This window comes from Podarcis tiliguerta (genome assembly GCF_965153285.1).
Source record: "Podarcis tiliguerta genome assembly, chromosome: 4".
Classification (NCBI taxonomy): domain Eukaryota; kingdom Metazoa; phylum Chordata; class Lepidosauria; order Squamata; family Lacertidae; genus Podarcis; species Podarcis tiliguerta.
The window spans coordinates 23,885,893-23,907,686 of NC_139537.1; the positions used below are offsets into that span (position 1 = coordinate 23,885,893).

The window sequence follows — 21,794 nt, forward strand, 5'->3', positions numbered from 1 at the left end:
GCATTATCTAGTACACGCTTCCTAGAAATTCCTAGAACCCTCCTCCTCAAGCTTACCCCAGCCTTGTTAAGTCCATCTTTTCCTTATGTAGGAGTTTTATTTTCTTTTATTTAAAACTTGTGCCACAGTAGGAATAGTGGGAGTTTAAGTGTGGGCTCCCAGGAGATGTTTTAACAACTCTTGCAATTCCATCCTCCCCTGTTACCCTATTCCCATATTCACAGCTTAAGTGATCATACTGCATAAAGGGTAATTCACATGCTTGAACATAAATATTTACAAAGAGCTGCTTTAAATGGGGTTAGAACAATTTTTCAAATAACTTTAGAGGGAGTTCAGAACAAGGATTCCCATCTCAGCATCCCTTTAGTTCTTATATTTAAAAGTAAAAATGGGGGGAAGGGAATTGGGGGGCTGGATTAAGTCAAGGACTCTCACAGAAAAATATGACAATTGTTTTTAAATGTGCAATCCTAGACACCCTAGGGAGTAAGCTCCATTGAAAACAGTGGGGCTGACTTCTGAATAAACATGTCTAAAGTTGTGCTGCAAAGTCATATTGCCCCCAGAATATATATATATAAAGAACAGTACAGACAGGAAGTGGGTAAGTTAGCGCTTAAGATGCTGCATTATAATACAAATCAGTACCTGTTTAATTGTACACACTTCTTTTTTTAAAAAAACCACTATGGGAAGAAAATGCAGAGGGGAAAAATGCACATAACAATTGCCACTGAAGAGGATGATTTTTAAAAATGCTTTCAAGGAATCGCTTCCCTCACTGGCCTGCAAGTCTGCCTAGTCTTTCCCCCTCTCCCTCTTAGCTTTCCGAAGTTTCAGACTTCCATTTCCAATGGGGCACCTGCTAGGCTCTGGTTTTCTTTCTAATCCGAGGAAAGGAAGAAAAAAAGAGAGTCCCCAACAGAGCAGATGTGCTCCTATAGCTAAGGAAGCCGGGGAAAGCCATGCGCTCGCCGTCCCTCCCTCCCTCCCTCCCTCCGGCAGCTGCGGTTACCTGGCAAGGAGGACTGGACTAAACTTTTCCGCCTGCACGCCGGACAGCAGATCACAGCCAGGATCGAGAGGAGGAGGAGCTGGATCACCTCTGATCCTCTAAAGGTAGCCTCTCCCCACCCCCTTACACCGGAGGGGAGAAGAGGACGGAGAAATGAATGTGGAGCAGCGGCAGAAACCTCCCACATAAACACGCCTCCTAGTCGCTGTGGTGGCGGCGGCTGCCTCCCCACCCCCACCCCTGGTATAGGAGGCTAATCTGCTCCCAAGCATCACTATGGCAGCAACCGGAACAGAGAGAGGGAGGGAGGGAGGGGAGAGGGAGAGGAAAGACCTTAGTAGCAAGCTGGGCAATGAGGGCAGGGACCTGACTAGTATTGGCAGGGTTGGGGTGCCCGGCTAGCCTAAGCGCACAGGATGGGGCGCCAAAGGGGCGCAAAAACACAACTACCACCACCTACGGTGCATTTACACGGGTAGCTGCTGCGAAGATCAATAAAAGGCCAACTGCACTGGTGTGGAAAATAAATGCCCACAAAATTTTGTCCTCGCTCAAGGAGCCACGTTACCAAAGTCGCCCCTGGGGACCCCCTCTCGCCCAGGGATCTGCGGATAGGCCCTTAGCGGGCTGCCTTTGTTTTACTAAAAAAAAAATCCTTCCAGTAGCACCTTAGAGACCAACTAAGTTTGTTACTGGTATGAGCTTTCGTGTGCGTGCACACTTCTTAAGTTTCCTGGAAATCTACCGAGGACCCTGAGTTTGGTGCAAAAGGATTATTAACCGAGGAACTTGTTTTTAGCACCAGGGCTGAACAGAGCTCGCCCCCCTTCAGCACCAAAGTCCACTCCGAGTTTACCCCAGCAGCAGCTGTAAAAACAACTTTGCGTTTTTATACTACCCATATAACCGATGACTCTGGCCGGTTTGCAGACTATTAAAGGTCCAACGCAGCACGCATGACGCGAACCTATACCAGTCACTTTAGAAGTCCTGTCCCGTGGACGTGAATGGGACTTAAAACTCCCTGACATAGGAGGGCAGCCTTAAAACGCTATCTTAAACGCCACCACTAAAACCAATTATAAATCCATCAAGTGGAGTGGTGGTGTCAGAAAACCTTGCCCGGTCTATCGCATCTCTATTCTTTCCCATCAATTCCCCACCCCCTCGTGGTGAGAGAAATTACCCTTGTCTCCTCAGTGAAAGAGGAGCTGATGCCCGTCCTGTGGCCCCTTCACCCTAGAGGCACAGTCCATGCTCCTTTATCTATAAAGATACAACGAAAGTTGACCCGGAGGGGAGGGCTGGGGGCACGGGATAAAATAATCACGCATCTCACTTAAAACAGGGTGATTTACATTTGGGCAAACACTCATTAAGTGCCCCTCCCCCCCCCCGCCTTTCTTCCGACTCTGCCAGAGACAAAGGGAGGCTGTTTGGCTCTCCGTTTGGATTTCATTATCAATTGAACAGCCGATAACAAGAGTAGCAGCCCAGCCAATATAAATGACAAAAAGTGAACCAGGACAGCCAGCTTTCTCCCTGGTGGGGGTCGGGGAACGGTGCTTTGTTTTGTTTTTAAGATACCCTCAGAATCTAGCAACATTAGAAACATTGCAAGATTTTATTTTAAATCATATCGAAAATGAATTTTGCAAAGCTTCTTTAAAAATAATATTAAAAACTCAAGAGTGTTGTGTGGTTCATATTACCCTGCAAAATTGCTACACCTAAAAAAAAAATCTTTTGAAAAAGCAGCAGCCTAAGGGTGCAATCCTATACCCACTTACCTAAGAGTAAGCTTCACTGAAATTAATGGAATTTACTTCTGTGGAGACTTGTATAGGATTGCACTTTGAAAAAATAACCCCCCTGTAAAATCTTGCCCTTATCGCAGTTCCTGCTGAGTCAATTCAAGCTGGTTGTGGCTTAAGAAATAGCCACATTGGAGGAAGAGGAAACTGAAGATATTTTAACATATAAATTACCTGCTGTTAATTGCCCATGTACTGTCAACTGCACAACTGAGAACTTTGTGTTCTCATTTGCAGAAATGTTTTACTTAAAACCTGAAAATTAAATAGCCTGTTCTGAGTTCTAAAATTTCACATGTTCTAATGCAGTGGCTCTCATATCCCCACCCCGACCAACCACTTGATAATCACAAAGGATCTAGCCTATCCAATGGCAGGCAACTGATAGGTTTTTATACCTGTTTTAGCAATTGTCATATTATAGTATTTTCTGCATCACAATATGAATTCTATGAAATAAAATATAAGAAATAAAAGAACCAATAATGTACAGTTCAAAACCATTATGTGTATTTAATGCAACTGATGTGTTGTGTACGATGACAAATCCACAGACATGCTGCAGGACAACTTGAATGAAGTTCATGGACCCCTGGTGGTCCACAGACCACAGTTTGGGAACCCCTGTTCTAAAGGGTAGTCGAGACATTGGTGAATATGCAAAGTTTCTATACAAGTACATGGTGGGGAGTCTTGCTCATGCATGTTGAAACTGCCTTCTCATTACACACATTCAGGATAACTTCAGAAACAATATATATTGTATATACATATATCATACATACAATCAATTTGTGCAGGCTAGCTCAGTTGGTTAGAGAGTGGTGCTGATAACACTAAGGTTGCAGGTTCAAGGTAAGGGACAGCAGCACAGTCCTGCATTGCAGGGGATTGGACTAGATTATCCTCAGGATCCCTTCTATTCTATGATTCAGGCTCTGTACATGCTATTGGGAACCTGGAATATACTTGGGAATCAGCACTCTGAAACCCTGTCTCTTTCCTCGGTAGTGTTAACTACAGTGCCAGATTACACATGCATTAACATAATCGTTTACTGTAGTTTGCTTTCAAACCAGAGATTGAAACCAATTTCAGATCTTGGTTTCAGTCTCTGATTTTAGAAGCAAACTATGGTTAGTGGTAACCATGGTTATAATGGTTCAAATTTAAGTTGAAGCTAACCAGGGGAGGGGACAGGAGAAGCAGAGGAAGGTGTGAGTCTATGAGCACCAGCCATCATCAAACCATGGTTTGACAACTGGACACAGGTTGCAGGACTGCACATACCCTTCTTCCACCTCTCCCTTCTGGGATGGGAATTTCTGTTAGCCACTGTTTAACTCAGGCTAGGCATTATATTGATAGTGATGACTACCAGTAGGGGTTGAAATTAGGATTCAAATCCTGGTTGCAAAAACCCTAATTTGAACCATGGGGAACTGCTGATCATCTGTGGTGAAGACCGATGGCATCTCCTTAAGCGGGAGGCAGGGAAGGAATGTGTGATACCCCTGACAGCTCACAACTGCTTAAGCATGGTTAAGTAATGTCAGGAGGGTTATGCAAGCATTGCACCTAAGCAATGGAGGTACAAGAAACTGAACAATCACTTTTTGTAGGTTGTTCTAAAAAGCTGCAGTTCATTCTTATTATTTGCAACCTGTTCTTTTGTCCCCAGCTGAACAATAACATATGTAATTCAATAAACCCTTCTGCAAACATCATAAAGTGTGGGAGAATCAAGTGCAGACATTAAAAAACAGAACAAGTTTGGAGAACAAAATCCTGATTGGTAAAGGGCAAAGGAGCTGTTAGTGTGTGTTAATGATGGTCTCTGGTATTTATAGCAACAAAAAGAAAGGCATGTTTTAAAATTTTAAATCTCTGATTTAAAGAAGGTTTAATATGCATGTGACAAGGAGTGAAGAGGATTACAAACTGAAGCAGTGTGTGAAATGATTACAGAAAGGTGACGGGAAACAAGTTATACTGAAGGGGGGATTCTGTCTAAAAGAAGAAAAAATAATTTTAAAAATGCAAATGTGTTTTGATATTAGCAATTCATATTAATCCCTAGCACCGTAAATACTTTATATAGCACTTCTAATTTGCAATGTACTGTTTAGCTTTTATTGTGTTCACCTTTCAAAAACCTGTGCAATAAATCTTTATTATTCCCCATTTCACAGCGAGAGACCAGAGTCTGACAGACAGTAATTTACCAAAAGGCTATATATCTGTGGTAGAGCAGAAATATACATAAATCTGCTTGAACGGTTCACGCGGGTGACGGGCTGAGAAGGAGCAGAAAATGGTGGCGGCTGTGGCAGTTTCGGAGGGCGGTGCCAAGATGGCGGAGGCTGGGGCCTTGGCCGGAGGAGGGATGGCGGTGGTCAACGGGGCTGGCAACGATGTCGGGGATGGCGTCCCCAAGAGTGAAGGCGAACAGCCAAACCAGAACGAGAAAAGGAAGGAGAAAAGTTCCAAGCGTGGAGGAGGGAGTCGCTTTGAGCCCTATGCCAGCCCTTCGAAAAGATACCAAGCCTTCCTTACCAACATCCCCTTTGATGTGAAGTGGCAGTACCTCAAAGATCTAGTCAAAGAGAACGTTGGTGAGGTAACATACATGGAGCTCTTAATGGACGCCGAAGGAAAGTCAAGGGGATGTGCTGTTGTCAAGTCCAAAATGGAAGAGAGCATGAAGAAGGCTGTGGAGGTTCTCAACAAGCACAGCCTCAGCGGGCGGCCCTTGAAAGTGAAGGAGGATCCTGATGGAGAGCATGTGAGGAGAGCCGTATCGAAGGCCATGGCCGCATTTTTGTGAGAAATCTTCCTTTTGATTTCATGTGGAAAATGCTGAAAGACAAGTTCAATGAGTGTGGCCACGTCATGTATGCAGACATCAAAATGGAGAACGGCAAGTCCAAAGGGTTCGGCGTGGTCCGATTTGAATCCCTGGAAGTCGCCGAAAGAGCCTGCCGTATGATGAATGGGATCCAGCTTCGTGGCAGGGAGACAGACGTACAGATTGACAGGAATGCCGAAATTTTGTTTTTTGGCACAGACGTTTTTAAATATGAAGGGAGAGCGCTTGGGGTTTGTACTTTCTTGTTGGGATTTTTAAAAAAATTTGGATGTGAAGATGGTAAGACAACTCAGTTGCTTTTTGGAGTAATTTTAGTTCCTTTTTTAAAATAAGATTTGTTTTCCCCCCCATTTTACTGTCCTGGGTTTTTGTTTTTGAATTGAAACTGTGTTTTAACATGAACAATCTGGTTCTATGTAGTGGTGTCGCATTACACTATGTCTTTGGTAAATAAACGCCAGTGGCGGGTGGCTATCAAGTCTTGTTCCCACCCTTTCCCTGGTTAGAGAAACTCTTTGGAAAGACTCTCTGAAGAAAGAAGGTAGTGCTGATAACTCTGTATCTGTTTCTCCTATGGGAAATATTCCACCTGGGAACTTCTGTGAATGTCTGAAAAGTTTTTTTTTTTGGGGGGGGGGTTTCTTGGAAAATGTACAACTAGACCATGAGTCGAACCAAAACCACATGTCTTGTATGAAGTCGATGTCTATATTAAAAGTGTTCTCTTGTGGATTACAAAGGGGGGGGGGGGAATCTGCTTCAACCGGCTCAATAATCCCAGTCTTTCACATTATTCCACTCTGAACAGTAAACTGCCTCCCTTCCCTACAGCTTTCTTACCACTTTTTCATCTTTTCTTCCATTTGCATATTTGCATTTGCTCTGTGCACTTTCACCTAAGTTTCTTCAACGAACTTCAGTATTCTTCTTCTCTCTTTGGGAGCCCATATGTGACGGAGAAAAAATGGGATACCAAACCGACAGTAGGTATGCTAAGAATCACGACCTCTGGATGAATATAATTGATTCAGGGTTTGATAACAGTCCTCAAGCTCCAGACGTTTGCAGAAAAATAGGTTTGGGGTCAGAAAATGCCCACTCGGGGAGAAAACTTCAGGACTTTCCCTCAGTACTTGGTTTCACGCCACAGCTGAGAATGTCCAGGCCCACTCTCAACATTCTTGAAACAGGTAACAGAGGCCACTCTCACGTCTCCAAGGAGAATGGAATAAAAACAGCCCCAGCTGGTGAGATTGTTCTGGAGTTGATCTGCCACAAAGCTGATTTATGCCTTCCTCACTTCTGAATTTACTTGCAAGGAAGCTACCTAGCCTGCTGTGAAGATCAACAGTTTGGAGTCTGTCCCATAAAATGAAATGAGATGACACTGAGGGGTTGGGGATGAGAAACAGAATGAAGATGTTTGGATAAGGGAGAAGATGGAAAAGGAGACAGGTGGTGAAGTATGCTGAACTGGGCAAAATGGAGTGCGGGAACATGACTGTGGGCAAGAGAATTCCTGTGAAAGTGCCTCCTCACATATGGTTTATTAAAGCAAGCTAGCTTCATGAACCACAGTATAAAAACGTCTCCTTTCAGTAAACCACGGATTTGCAACCCATGGCCCTTCAGATATCGACTCCAGCTCCATGCATCCACTTTCCCCATCCTTGCAGTAAGCCATAGTTAAGACTAATCACAGTTTGTTTGGTTTTGCACATAAAGCTAAGCAGCAGCTAGTTAAAAACAGAAATGAAGACTTCTGATCTTGTCTATGCTTATTTTGCGATTAAAACATTTTTTGCTATGTCCTAATGCAGTCATTAAAAGCAGATATTTTTCATAACCCCATCTCTTAAAGAGCCACCTGTTCAATTCTGGAGGAATTGGTAAATGTGAAAAATGAGTTAATAATCAGCCTTTATGAAATTGCCTGATTGCCCTTTTAAATTGAAAGAAGTGTGTAAAAAGAACTTACTAACTCTTTGCTAAAGATCCCCAAATGTGCTCTCAATTAACAACATCCATGAAGTCAAGGTTAGAAACTAACTAGTCCCCGAGAACTAATGGTTGAAGTGCAATGGAGATTTTATCCTTTTTCAGTACCATGCTTCTTCATATTTGCAGAGAGCTTATTGCACCCCACTCCGCTTGGCACAGAGCTGCAATTTAGGTTGGGGAACAAAGGCCTTGTGGAGTGACACAGTCTGAGAAACAGGACCTCTGTGTACCAGGTTACCATTATATTCTGTCAGAGCTGCTCTTACCCACCCACCTTCACCCGTGCAGCTGCATGCAACTTAATGGTGGATTCAGCCTTTCAGTCTGGAAGAAAGCTATTTATACCCTCCTTGAGCTTGCTTGTGACACTATTATTGTTCTCCCATCCTCAACAGGCATTATTCAGGCAGCCTGACATGAAGAAACGGTCCATACTACAGAAGAGCAGTTTCTAATAAATAGATCATTGTGTCTCAAATATAAAGAAAACTTCCTGTTTCTAATTAAGCAGACTGCAACTCTACCTTTCTTTCCTTTTTTTTTTTTTGTCTCAACTTATGACTTAATGCTTAAAAACAGGGAAGAGAAACCATGCATGTAAAAGAAGAAAAGAAACAGATAAATGGAAGTGGTCGAGTTTCTTCAAATTTTAATCTCACAGATTGGTTTTCCATAACCGGGTTTTAAAAGCAATTATGGCTAATAGGTTTCATGCTAAACGAAAAGCATTTTCAGGTTATGGGGAATCATGTTACAGATGGAAAGAGATAGAAAGAACAATAGTAACTGGCTCTTTCTGATTTACATGGAGTTTTGGTCTAATCTAGCAAAGTTATATTTCTAAGTATTTGTTTTAGTTTTAAACTTGTCCTATCCCAGGAGACGGGAAACAATGTTCCAAGTGAAGGAAGAGGGGGCATATAAGGCAGGTTCCTATCTTGAACGCCCACAGCCTTTTATTCTAAGTGTTCCTCCTTACCACTCTTTGCCAACCTGGCGCTCTCCAGATGTTTGGGACTTCACAAATATTTTTGTAGTCCAAAACATCTGGGGGCACCAGACTGGCAAAAGTTGCACTATACAATGTATGTGTGGAATTATTTGTAAACTCCCCACATTTTGAAGGTAGAGCTGTGGGTTAAATCACAGAGCCTAGGACTTGTCAATCAGAAAGCCGGTGGTTTGAATCCCTGCGACGGGGTGAGCTCCCGTTGCTCGGTCCCTGCTCTTGCCAACCTAGCAGTTCGAAAGCACGTCAAAGTGCAAGTAGATAAATAGGTACTGCTCTGGCGGGAAGGTAAACGGCGTTTCTGTGCGCTGCTCTGGTTCGCCAGAAGCGGCTTAGTCATGCTGGCCACATGACCCGGAAGCTGTATGCCGGCTCCCTCGGCCAATAAAGCGAGATGAGCGCCACAACCCCAGAGTCGGTCATGACTGAACCTAATGGTCAGGGATCCCTTTAATTTACCTATCTTTTGTCCAGCAAACACATCTCTTAGGTTGTATACACACTATATACATTCAGCATGGTCTGGTTGGTCATTATGAGAACAGGATGATGGACTAGATGAGCCATTGGCCTGATCCAGTAGGCTATTCCTATGTTCTTACCTTTACACCACATTTGAAACATATTCATTCCCTCAATGAATTCTGGGCACTGTAGTTTAGCCCTCCAGAGGTACGATTCCCAGAAACCCTTAGCAAACTACAGCACATCATTCTTTGAGTGAAAGAATGTTTCAAATGTGTTTTAAAGGTATAGCATGTATGTAGCCTAAATGAGCCATTCTTATGCTTAACTAACAAATTATTCTCTAACTCAGCCTTTCCCAGGCTGACATTCTCCAGGTGCTGTTGCACGACACCTCACATCATCCCTGACCTTTAGTCATAATGGTTGGAGCTGATGAGAGTTGCAGTCTGAAAGGCTGCTCAAAATTGCATACAAATGTGTGCTTGCTGAAAGATTTGCAGTTTCTTTTCATGCAATATTGCAGCAAGAGAAGAACATTGCAGCAACACAAGCATTTTGCAACATCATAACTGCTCTTGTTGCATGATGCAACAAAAATACCCCAATGAATTTGGCAAGAAGCTGGTTACCTTAGCTGCCTCTGCGGTTGCTATGTTGAAAGGCTCTGGACAATTAGATGTGTACGAAAAGACACAGCAAAAGTTAAATCCCACCAAAATCATGTGCTTAACTGTGCACTTTGAGTTCCATTTACAGATGCAGGGATACTTTCAACTGGGTTTATATTTCATCTATTTTCCTTGACATGAGCTTTGTCACTGGATGGGGCAGCCCCTGCAGGCGGAGTAGCTCTAGTCATGCATAGTAGCTCCTACCATGTCCATCATCTCTCCCTCTAAGCCTCTTCGGCTTATGCAAAGGTAACAGGAAATGTAAGAGTTTCACACTGCTTGTTGCCCTGTATCTCCATCTGGTGTAAAACAGCTTTTATAGTGCAATCCTGAGCATGTGCTACTCAGAGGTAAGTCCCACAAGTTCAATGAGACTTACTTCCTGGTCAGTGAGCATGCGACTGCAACCTAACAGAGAGATGGACAAGCTGTGACCCTGTATCAGGATCATGTGCAGCAGTCCCCTCAGCATGGAATATGAAAAATAACTTTTTTTTTTTGCACAAGATGGAAATGCAGAGGAACAGGAAGTGTGACACAGTCACATTAAAGTCTGACAAACGGAACATTTCCTGTTCCCTTTGCCCCATTTTAACATTCAAAGCCATTCACAACAAGGAAGACTTGAAAATTTCAACCAGTAGTTTCTCTCCTCTGTTATGGAAGTTTCCAGCCTTTCAAGTTTCAATGAGTCTTTACTACCTTGACTTGTCTGTTGAGAAACCCCTTCATGAGGATAGTGGTGCAACGGGGTTACACTCTTCCAGTCTTTCCCAACCTTGGGTCCCCATAAGTTGATTCACGACAACTCCTATGAGTCCCAGCCAGATGACCCCAATGGTCAGGAATGATGGGAATTGTAGTCCAACATCATCTGGGGACCTAAGGTTGGGAAAGACTACTCTAGTCTTAAAGTATTACCAGAATACACACACTGGATTTAATGGTCTTGGGGGCAGCACTTTAGATGGTAATTAATATGTGTTACTTCACGTAATATGGTTTTACAGGGGAAGGGATCTTCAGATAGTAATGTGTATGCCAGGACTCTTGCTCATTCTATGGACTTGGGGTGGTATTCAATTAAGTTTTGCTCAGAGGAGCCAATGAAAATAATGAACTTAGTCATGCTCATTAATTTCAGTGGGTCTACGCTAAGTAAAACTTAGTTGAATACCACACCAAGTCTGTAGAATGAGCAAGAGTGCTGGCTTACCTTATTTTTAAGTCATACACATTACTATCTAAAGATCCCTCTCCCTGTAAAACCATATTAAGTGAAGTAACACAAAATACCTGTCCCAAAGACCTATCCTGCTGGTACTACTATCTTAGACAGGGATAGCCAACATAGGGCCCTAAATAGGTCACTGCACTACAACACCCTAACCCCAGTTAGCATGGGTTATGGGCCAGAGACTATGGCATATGAGGTCCAACAACATCTGGAGGTCACCATTGGGTATCCCTGGTCTAGGGAGTGCACTCAGTTCATGGAAGGCCCAGAACAGGCCTGTTTGGCCTTACTATAGCTATGTACATATTGAGCTTGCACCGTACGTGAACCTACATATCAGGGAAGATACATCTCCAGCAAGCTTGTCCACCACTCCTTCTCACTGAGGAATCTCTCATGAGCTTCCAAGGAACCTGGTGTTTCCCAGAACAGTGCTGGAAAACCATTACTCCATTCTATGTTCATTAACTATTGTTTTTTTAAAAAGACTAAAATCTCTTTTGTACAATGATCTGAAATGGTTTAAATGTCAATCTCATTAAAACTCTCTTTGATGTCCCAATGACTAATTCAGCACATATTTCTCAAGCGTTCAACATTGTGAGATTAATCCCACACTTGCATTTTTAAAAAGGCTTCTCTGCTTAGCTTCTCTAGCTTTGCAGATGCTCCATCTCACGCCTCTGATTTCTCACAGACTCTACATGGCCAGCCACTGTGCCATGGCTGTGCCAATGTTACGTTGCCATAGTAGAGTTGCAACCTAATGCACTCCAAGCAGCAAAGAAGAAAGCAAGACAATGCCAATGTGAAGAAGAAACAATGCAGCAATACTGCCCACCAATCCACACTACTACTAGTGACTCTACCATTGTCCACCACTCATGACATTGCCCTCTACTCACACCAAGCAGGGAAGGCAGAAATACCTATGTAACACCTAGGTTGCACCATGGTTAGGTATGACACTTGGTGTCAACAGAACCCATTCTCTATTTCCTCCCATACACATGGGATGCCCTCAGAAGAAAAGAGTCAATAAGGGCTCACCCTACCACAAGACTCCTGTGTCCTAGGCATTAGGAGAAAAGCAACCACAGGTTCCAGGGCTCTCCTCTGATGGGGGTTCAAATTCCTTGGTATCCCCTGGGATACCCCTTTAAATGCAGGGATGCAGAATCTTAGACTCAGGGGTCAAATGTGCCTCTGCACACCTCTCTATCAGACCCTCAAGAGTCTCCCCAAGCCCCACCCCTTACCTTCAGGCCCCACCCCTGCTCTGTGTCCTCCTTGATTGTTTTTGCCTGACTGGTATATGTCTTGAACTCTGGTGCTGCCTCTAGCTTGTCTGGATTTATTTATTTTATACTCCACCCTTCTCTCAGTGCAGGGCAGCTCACAGCATAAATTAAGGCAAATGCAAACCACACACAGACACAGGCAGGCAGGCACACACACACACACACAGTATAAATATTAAAACAAATGGTAACCCTGTTATAAACAGCACTGAAAACACATTAAACCATTTAGAAGCGCATGCGCGCACACACAAAGCACAACACCCTCAGAAGACCCTGCTGCAACAGCCAGCTTGGTGGCCAAAGGCCTGTTGGAACAGAAACGTATTTGCCTGCTGGCAAAAGGAAAGCAGAGAGGTGGAAGGGAGTTCCACAATCTGGGAGAAGCCACCGAAAAGGTCCTCTCAGATGGAGAGAGTTATATGTATAGGCAACGCAGTGTAGAAAGATAAGCATCACCTGCATTGCACCACTCATTTTTACACCTGGCCCCACCCTCCACTGGCGTGTGGCCCTGTGGACATTTCTGCCACAGAATGTAACCCTTGGGCTTAAAAACATGTACCACCCCTGCTTTGGTCAGGAAAATAGCTAGGACCAAAGGAAGGAGTGCCAATTTATCCACAACAAGGTCCCTACAACATCAAGAATGCAGAGAGGGAGCCCATGGCAGTTCAGTACCCGAGGTGAAATGCCCCACTGGGCACAAACTCCATAAGGAGACTCCTCCGCCAGGAAGCGGTGGGGAGATCTATTCCCAATCCCCCCTCCCCTCCTACCTGCCAGCGGGGCTTTGTATGGGCTCCTCCATTCAGAAGAAGCTGGTGCAAAGCTCCATCACACTGCTGGACACTGCTGGGCAGGGGGTGGGTAGGAGATCTCCTGCCTAGTGGCAAAGCTGAGTGGCAGAGTGCCTCCCCTCTCACCGACTCAGCAGGAGGGGAGGCATTCTGCATAGCTTTGTCACCAGTCCCTCTCTGCCTCCAAAGGCTGGGGGAACCAGCGGTAACTCTGGGCAGCGAAACAGGATGACACCGCTCCGGGAGGGTGACGTCTGCAGAGGCCACCTCACCCAGCCTCACGGGTGGGCCAGCTCTGAGAATGTGCACAGATGTCTTTTGTAACATTTCACACAATAGGTATATGTTGGTGTCTATGTTTAGGGAACAACCATTTAGCCAGGGGGAGTGGAAAAGAGCCACTTGGACAGGGAAGAGTACACATTACAAAAGCAAGCTCACAGAAGGAAACACATCCAGCCACTTAGCAATGCAGTAGGACAGAGCAATGCAGTGTAAAAGGAGAGGTGTGGATCTGATTCCCGCACAGTCAGTCAGCCTACAAGGGCTGTGATGATGGAAAGCCCAGTGCCCTCCTCCTCCTATTGTGAGTTTCCCACAGTGAAGACGCTGGACAGTCATCAACAGGACAAAAACACAGCGGACACTGGCACAAGCTTTTATTGAACAGTTTCAGTGTTGAAGGGAGTTCTGACAGCATCCTAGCAACGTGGGGTTGCTACTGGCTATAGGACTCCTGCCACTCTGTGTGACACGACGGGCAGTAGAGCAACAAGGGCAGCTCAGTGCATCCCCATCAAGGGTGCTACTGCCCCTACTGCATTTCTGTCTGTCATGTGCTTCTGAGAGGCACAGGAGCCCAGGGATACTTAAAAGGCAGCAACCCCACGTAGGAACACAGGTTTCCCACTGGTTGCTGCTGCTGGAGGCCTGGTGTTCTGCACTGGTAGCGGTAAGAAACATCCTTTCCCCTGTGCGTGTTCAGTGGCTACTTGGTGGCCTGTGGAGAGACAAGACAGACATGGGCGTAGGAACAAATAACGAATAGCTATTGCAACAGATGAATGAGTGGGTGCTCATTTGGCAAATGCATCTTCAAGAAGGAGTGCGGTATCTCTGTGCTCTTCTGCTCCACATTCCCCAGCCCCCATTCTCCTATTGGCACCCCCACCACCACAGCTATCAGTGGGCTGCATGGAATGCTAGTCCTGCTGAGAGCAGACTCACCGAAATTAATGGGCATGACTCACTTAGTTCCATTAATTTCAACGGGTCTACAGAGTAGGACTTCATTGGCTACACCTCAGATTTTGGAAATTCAGCCTGCTGGAGGAGACAATATAGCAACTGAGCCAATACTCACCCATGAAATATAATGAGCTGCACTGGTACCCCCTTCTCCAGTGACAGCTTTTTCTGCTCCATGTGCCCTGGCTCTGATCCTGTAAGGAAGAAAGAGTCGTGAGTGATTGGCCAACAATTCCATTAAGAAGAAGGGAGTGCATGGTGTTCACTGCCAATGTGTTCCCCACAACCCACCCTAACCCATGTAAGTTGTATTCCCTGGGTTGTGGCTAGCAGCCCCCTCTCCCATGTCCCCACAGCACTTATATGCCTTGCGTCCCTTTGAGCAAGAAAGGCTTGTTAAACCAGTGCAGTTTCCCCACATTGCAAGGCAAAGGGTATGGGAGGAGACACTCTGATCCATGTCTGAGTGCTCGGCATACTTTAAAGCGAGGAGAGGGAGATGGAAGAAGTTCAGGAAACTGGCAAGTCCCTCTTGCTTACCTGTATGGAGCAGCCGGTCCTTGCAGTCACTGTTGCGGCAGAATTGCAATTCCATAGGGTATCTGCATCGTGTCCTGCAGCAGTACACCTGCAAGGGTCCTGAGATGTGACAAACATTATCCATTTGCCCCTCCTATATTTGCTGTTGACCATGACTGTTTGCACAACTAGCAAAGTGTTCCTTCTTGCAGAGTACTCCCTTCCGCTGGAGTTCTCCATCCAAAGAATTCCTCCTTGTGCGCTTTCATAACTGCAGTTCTGAAGACATGGGACTTTCTGCTGCGCAGAGTGATACAGCCTCATGACATATAGGCTGATCTGCGATCTGTTGCTGGGAATTATATGTAAACTCCCGGTGCTGTATTTGGCTCCTGAGATGGTTGGAATATTATCCTTTATTGACTGTGATGCAAAAGCAGTATGGGTGGGAGTCACCTAACCAGGCCCATCAGCAGGAGCTTTGATGTGCACAGGTGCTAAGCATGCATGTGTGCATGTGAGCACACCCACCGACCCATTCTCTGCATTGGCAGTAAAAGGCATTTAGCTATGTTTTAATAGGCACAACTGGCACTGTAACCTTTGTTAGGACCTTAATAGCAAGTACTTGTAAAACCTGTTTTCGGATAGAAAGGAAAGCCTGATTCATCTCATTCTAAACGTACAGGTGCTCCCACCCCACCTTTTCAGCTCTATGTGCCACAGGAGTGCCTTACACACGGTGGATCCAACATTTGCTCCAAGGAAATGAACCAGAGCCATTGAGAAGCAATGCTTGGCAGATTGTGCCTCTTGTCAGATCTGGGTAACTTTTCACAGCACAGGCGAGGCTTGTATAAAAAGGCTTTCATTATAAAACAGTGGGAAAAATCTTTTTCACAGACTGTATTGGAAGCATTGCTGCTTTTCCCACGAAAGAGTAGAAGCCCGGCAAATAGGAGAGTAAAAAGTGGACCATTGTAACAAGCGGCCCCAGATGACAGAGACATTATTCCAAAAGCATCAAGCCAAGAAAAATATGCTTAATATGTTCAAAAGCCCTTTGCAATTTAGGGGTTTAGGTATTACAATTGAGTAGTCAGCCCAGGTGGCAGATCAACACTTCCAATCACTTATATTGCAGCTCAACAAGTCACACTAAATAGTCGCCTCAGCAGTCTATATTCATAATGCTCTGACATTTGGAATTATGAATGCTGCTGAGGAACAGTATGTCCATAGTCCTAGTAAATTTATGCTTTGGGAAATAATTACATTTCAGCACCATGCTGTAGTCTTTCCAAATGCCTGCTGTACCAAAGTCTAAAGGTAAATGGAACTTAGAGAAAGTTTTACATACCCTCCAGTATATAACACTGTGTTAATTTGCTCTTGGGGTTGTCAGGGAACTAGCATATAGTTTTACTAATTCCCAGATGTGGGTAGTTGCAGCTTTCTTTGCTTGGATGCAGGTCGTTTTAGCTTTCTGGGTTGCAAACCAGTAATCCTAAAAACAAGTTTTCCCCTGTAAAATGTTGCAACCTAGAAACCCAACATGTTCCGCATTAAGTAGCATGGGATAAATAGAGCAACACTGATAATGCCACACAGAGTAGTCACTCACATTAGGACTAGTAGTATGTCACAAGTAATTTTTTTTAATGACTTTGCATGATATGCATTCCCTACGACACACAATCAGGATGAAGGGCAGTATATAAATTTAATAAATAATAAAGATAATAATAGGCAATTTAGCAACTGGGTTTTTATTCCGCTATGGCGGGTTCATGCAGAGAAAAGTCCAACCGGCTACAAAGCAAACTCCTATTCACATGGAGGAAGCCTAAAAGGCCATTAACTGTTAATAACTCATTCTTGAATTGCCCCCCTTAAAAATCAAATTGCCCCCCTGTGGGGTGTGTACCCAATGTTGCCATACAATCACATTTACAATTCATGCTTTATTCATTTAGATGTTAAAATGAGATATGAATGTATTGTCAAAGCAACCCATCTATTTACACAAAACAAAAATATTAATATTTAACAATATACAGGGCAAAAGAAAATTAATATTTTACAATAAGTTGGTTCCATTAGCTACTGCCATCCCAAATAGATTATTGGCTAATAGGAAAAAGTTGCTTCCCACATACTCATGTATGGAAACTAGTGTTTGCTCTAATCTTACAGTAAAAAGATTGAGGCAAGCCTTTCCTTGTTACTAAGAGCCTCCGCTGTTTATACAAACTTCCACTTATATCCTTGACTTCTTTTAAGCCGCAGCTCAGCAAATCTAACTTCATATGGATAAAAAGGACTAGTTGTTAGACTAGCCAACTGAAGCTTCAGCCACCCTTTAATTTTCTCTCATTTCCAGCTCCCATCCCTACCCCTGCCACAGTGAACGCACCTTTTCAATAAAAATCCATCATTTGACATAGCTCATTCCACACTGCACTCTATTTTCATAATTCGTAGGTGGATCCTACAAACATAACTGTGCATAACTTCACATTCCTACAACAGGTAAGTCTTGATTCATTTATTTTATCACATTCATTTATTTTATCACATTTGTATGCCACCAATCAGTGCAATTAAACTCACCCGCCATATCTACCTGTCACCTAAAGACTATTCTCTACCCCGGTTAACATGGAGGTTTACAAAATTTGTGCAGAGTCTGGAGAAAGCGGCTTGAGAGAGGATTTTCTCCCTCTTGTATAGCTCTAATATTGCTGCAACACCAAGCAGCAAAACAATCTTCTTCTAGAGGAGCTTCAGAATACAACACCCCAGTACCACTTCTGGACCGATTAAAGTAAGTGGGGTGGTTGCAATTCACTTTACTGCTTTGTTTTCCTGCAAGTGAAACAGTGCATCTGTTTTTTAAGAACTATTTCGTAATGCTGACCTTTTAAACATTCCAGTCTCCAACTTTCAAATGTGGAATAAGGGAGCAAATTCTGGCAGTATCCAAGTTCCCTTGACTTAAGTTGGGCACAAAACTGAGAGCACTTTGTGTGGTAATTGTGCTTGTTTCCTGCAGCAAATATCCAAACATCATAGGGAAATATAAGCACCTGTTAAAATACTCTTGGCCAGACATCAGCGACCCTAAAGCAAGAAAGAAATTCAAGCATTTGAGGCAGAGTTGGGAAACCTTTTTCAGCTCAAGGGCCACACTCCCTTTTGGGAGCCAGATTCCAACAGTGGGTGGAGCTAGGGGAAAAAGTGGATGGAGCAGTGAATATAAGATTTACCTTTGAGCAGTAGGCTAGTTCTTACACACACACACACACACACACACACACACCTCTATCCTCCATGCAGACAAGCAACAGTCATCATCATCAGAGTTCAAGGACATATTCCAACCAGACAAAAGCACTCACAGGGGATGTGACACAAGGCTGGAGAGTGGTGTGGCATGGGAAGAGTCGCTAGGGACAGATAGAGAAGGCTAGAGGACCACATTTGGGCCACTAAACTGAGGTCCCCTTCCCCTGATTTAAGGACGGTCATTCACACTCTACATGTGCATTGTAAGAAATACCACACTGGTATTTATCTCTGTAGCAGATACTACCGCTGCATGAAATAACAGTTGATTTGCTTTGTGTGTTTTTTAAGGCATGAAGTTATTATCATGGTGACTCCTGTGCAAATTTTAAAAGATGTCAGTTTAGCAGACATTGGACAAGAACAGTGGTACCTCTGGATGCGAACGGTATCCATTCCGGAGCCCCATTCACATCCTGAAGCGAACTCAACCCGCGTCCACGCTTCTGCGCAAGTCGTGATTCGCCACTTCCACGCATGCGCGTGACGTCATTTTGAGCATCTGCGCATGCGTGAGCAGCGAAACCCAGAAATAACACGCTCCATTACTTCTGGGTCACCGCGGAGCGCAACCCGAAAATATTCATCCTGAAGCATATTTAACCTGAGGTATGACTGTACAGTGGTACCTCGGGTTACAAACGCTTCAGGTTACAGACGCTTTAGGTTACAAACTCCGCTAACCCAGAAATAGTACTTCAGGTTAAGAACTTTGCTTCAGGATGAGAACAGAAATTGCGCGGTGGCGGTGCGGCGGCAGCAGGAGGCCCCATTAGCTAAAGTGGTGCTTCAGGTTAAGAACAGTTTCTTAACCCGAGGTACCACTGTAATGAGTGAACTTGCATTAAACCAGTCCTGAGTTCAATCCACACATACACTTTTTCACAACATTAAAGGAAATGAATTTGGGGGGCTGCTACTGCCATTTTTCCTCCTTAGAATTGGATGTGAGCTTTTAAGAGCTACCAACTGGGCATCATTTAGCAGAAGCTCTCCCCATCACTGCATACCCATGCTGGGAGAAAGGTTCATCAGTAGGAATTATCATGCGGCTGTCAAAAGGCAAAAGAGCCTTCTCCATACCGGGTGAGCAATTATATATTGCACATGATATTGTTGGATCACGTACATGCACTCAACACACATGTGTGGAGAATCCCAGGCTCAGAGTCAAATGTGGCCCTCTAGGGCTTTCTGTCTGGCCCCTGGGACTCATCCCAGGTCACACTGCTTTCCAGGCCAAGCCCCCTCCTCCCATGCTGCAGTGGCCCAGCACTATATCCTCCCTGAGTGCTTTTGCCGGCTGGAATATGTCCTTGCACTGTGGTTCTGCCTCTTGCTTGGCTGGCTGGAGGACAGAGAGATGTGTGTGGGAAGTGACAGTGCATGCAGGAGCCTCTGACTTTTGCACCACACAACCAGAGCATCCAGGAAGCTGAAACTTGGCATATATGAAGCCGTTCTGCACACATAGCCCAAGAGTCGCCTACTGCCAGGAAAGCCTGAAAGGGAGACATTTGCAAGCCTCTCCCTAGAAACAGCGGCAAGAATGATAACTCCAAAGCATGCCCCCGCCCCGAAAGCAGAACTTTGGCACATGTAAAAACAAAACAAAACCCAAACCCCACACTGCTAAAAAAAGAAAGAAATTAAAACAGAACGACTGAGAAGGAAATAGTAAAGCTCTGAAACTCATTAAGTTATGCTCTACATAACATTTTTTAAATCTTCAAGACAGCAGTGGAGTGAAAGTCTACTGATTTCCTCAGGACATGGAAGTATCTCACAGCTGCAAAATGAACCCTTCTCCACTGGGAGCACAAATTTTGTTTTGTTTGGCTTCTGATCATTAAATGCTCGCCGTTGCCTGGGTATTCACTGGCTGAAACTTACAAGGTGATGAGGACACAGGAGTCGAGAGCCTGTCGTTTCTAGCAGTAGCCCTGCGTAGATGTGAAACCTGAGTTAATGCGTAACACATTAGTGCAAACCGGTGTATTAGATCACCAAGTTAAATATATACTTACAAAATCGCAACATCCAAAACAAACAAAGGCGAAGCCCAGCATAATTTAGGATTCTATTTCATAAATTATTATTTTTACGCTAGTATCACGTACGAGAGGACAGAACACATTGTTGTACACATTAAATTAAATCCACAGGAAAGGAGGGGTGAACCAATCAATTCATTTAATTAAAGGGATTTGTTGCCTCCAGATGCCTAGTTAAATATTATGCAAGTTGTGAGTGGCTCAGGCAGGGATGGGATTATCTACTAATTATGAAGAGCTACATAGAGAATATAAGAAGCTGCCTTCTAGACTACTTGTCCACCTAGCCCAGTAAAGCCTACTCAGACTGGGAATGGCTTTCTAGGATCTTAGGCAAAAAAGTATTTCCCACAACTTGCTACCATATCCTTTTATCTGGTAATGCTAGAGATTGAACCATGGACCTTCTCCACTTGCGCTCTGGCATTGTTGCTGTAGCAGTGTGAATGAGCTGGTAAAATTGCTTAGTTGGAGAGGAATTACAAGAGATCCTAGCCAGGTGCATTTTCAGTCAACCCTTCCAAAAGAACTCCACAGACACCTGAGAATTAAGGCCACCCAACTATTAGACCAGTTTGAATGGGCCAACCAGTCTCTTAAGTGATGATGGGGGAAACAGTAGTAACCCAAACAAACTGAGGAGACATTGCCTTGCCTCTTGCTACCTTTTCTCATGGTTGTGTGACAACACTAGCGAAGATTCTAACTGGGGAGAATGTTTTAGCATGAGACCACTAAAGATTTTCTTACTGTTGCTTTGATGGGTTGTTTTCTATCTACAGTTGGAACAAAGTACTAAGTCTACCATTAACAGACCAAGGAGCCAGAATACCAAAGGACATGATGTCGAAGTGGTTGGTTTCCTCTACAAAGGGCTGACTTCTCTCTGGGACATGCAGATTAAGGAGGTGAAATGATGAGATATATTTCCTAAAGCAGATGGGAATCGGTTCCACAAACTCATTCATTCGATGAAGAAATAAATATAGAAGTTTAACTTCTAAGAGGAGAAGTAACCTTTGTTAGGATTTCATTAGATAATGAAATGGCATCAAGATAACACTCCAAGCATTGATTAAATACTAACATTTACTGAATCCAGGAATTTAGGGTGTCTAGCATCCACAAACTCATGACACTATGTTCTACTTCCACTTCTGAATATCGGTTCCTGAAAACCGCAGGACGGGAAAGTGCTGTTATGCTCAGATGCTGAATTAGATGGGACCCCACCCAGCAGGCTCTTCTTGTGTTCCTATATGGTAACTGCATCTTTCATCCTGACAAACAAGTCTTCTTGGAGGGCAATGATTTTATATGGTCTTTTTATTTTAACAAGACAACTGTCCTACAGTTTCAGTTCTGAATATTAGAACACTTACTTCCTAACAGAATCATAGACTTTGGTTTTCTTGTGATACATGATAGTATGGTTTA

At 44.1% G+C, this 21,794-nt stretch overlaps 1 protein-coding gene and 1 long non-coding RNA gene across 13 annotated transcripts in view; one reads left to right on the forward strand and one right to left on the reverse strand.

Annotated features, from left to right (window-relative positions):
* Positions 1–21,794, reverse strand: part of SPATA13 (spermatogenesis associated 13) — a 100,506-nt gene that overhangs the window by 42,386 nt on the left and 36,326 nt on the right. For 2 of the 12 annotated variants that reach the window (XM_083436130.1, XM_083436126.1), the window contains exon 1: positions 6,542–6,854. The exons of 9 other annotated variants lie outside the window; for them this stretch is intronic. The gene's annotated coding sequence lies outside the window, so the exon portion shown is untranslated. Of the gene's footprint in view, positions 1–1,018; positions 1,226–6,541; positions 6,855–21,794 lie in introns of those variants that run through there. One more of the 12 variants, XM_083436127.1, reaches the window with a different exon arrangement.
* LOC310675842 lies at positions 6,986–8,205 on the forward strand. The gene is made up of 2 exons (XR_014510225.1): positions 6,986–7,376; positions 8,098–8,205. It is a non-coding gene; the product is annotated as an uncharacterized lncRNA (long non-coding RNA).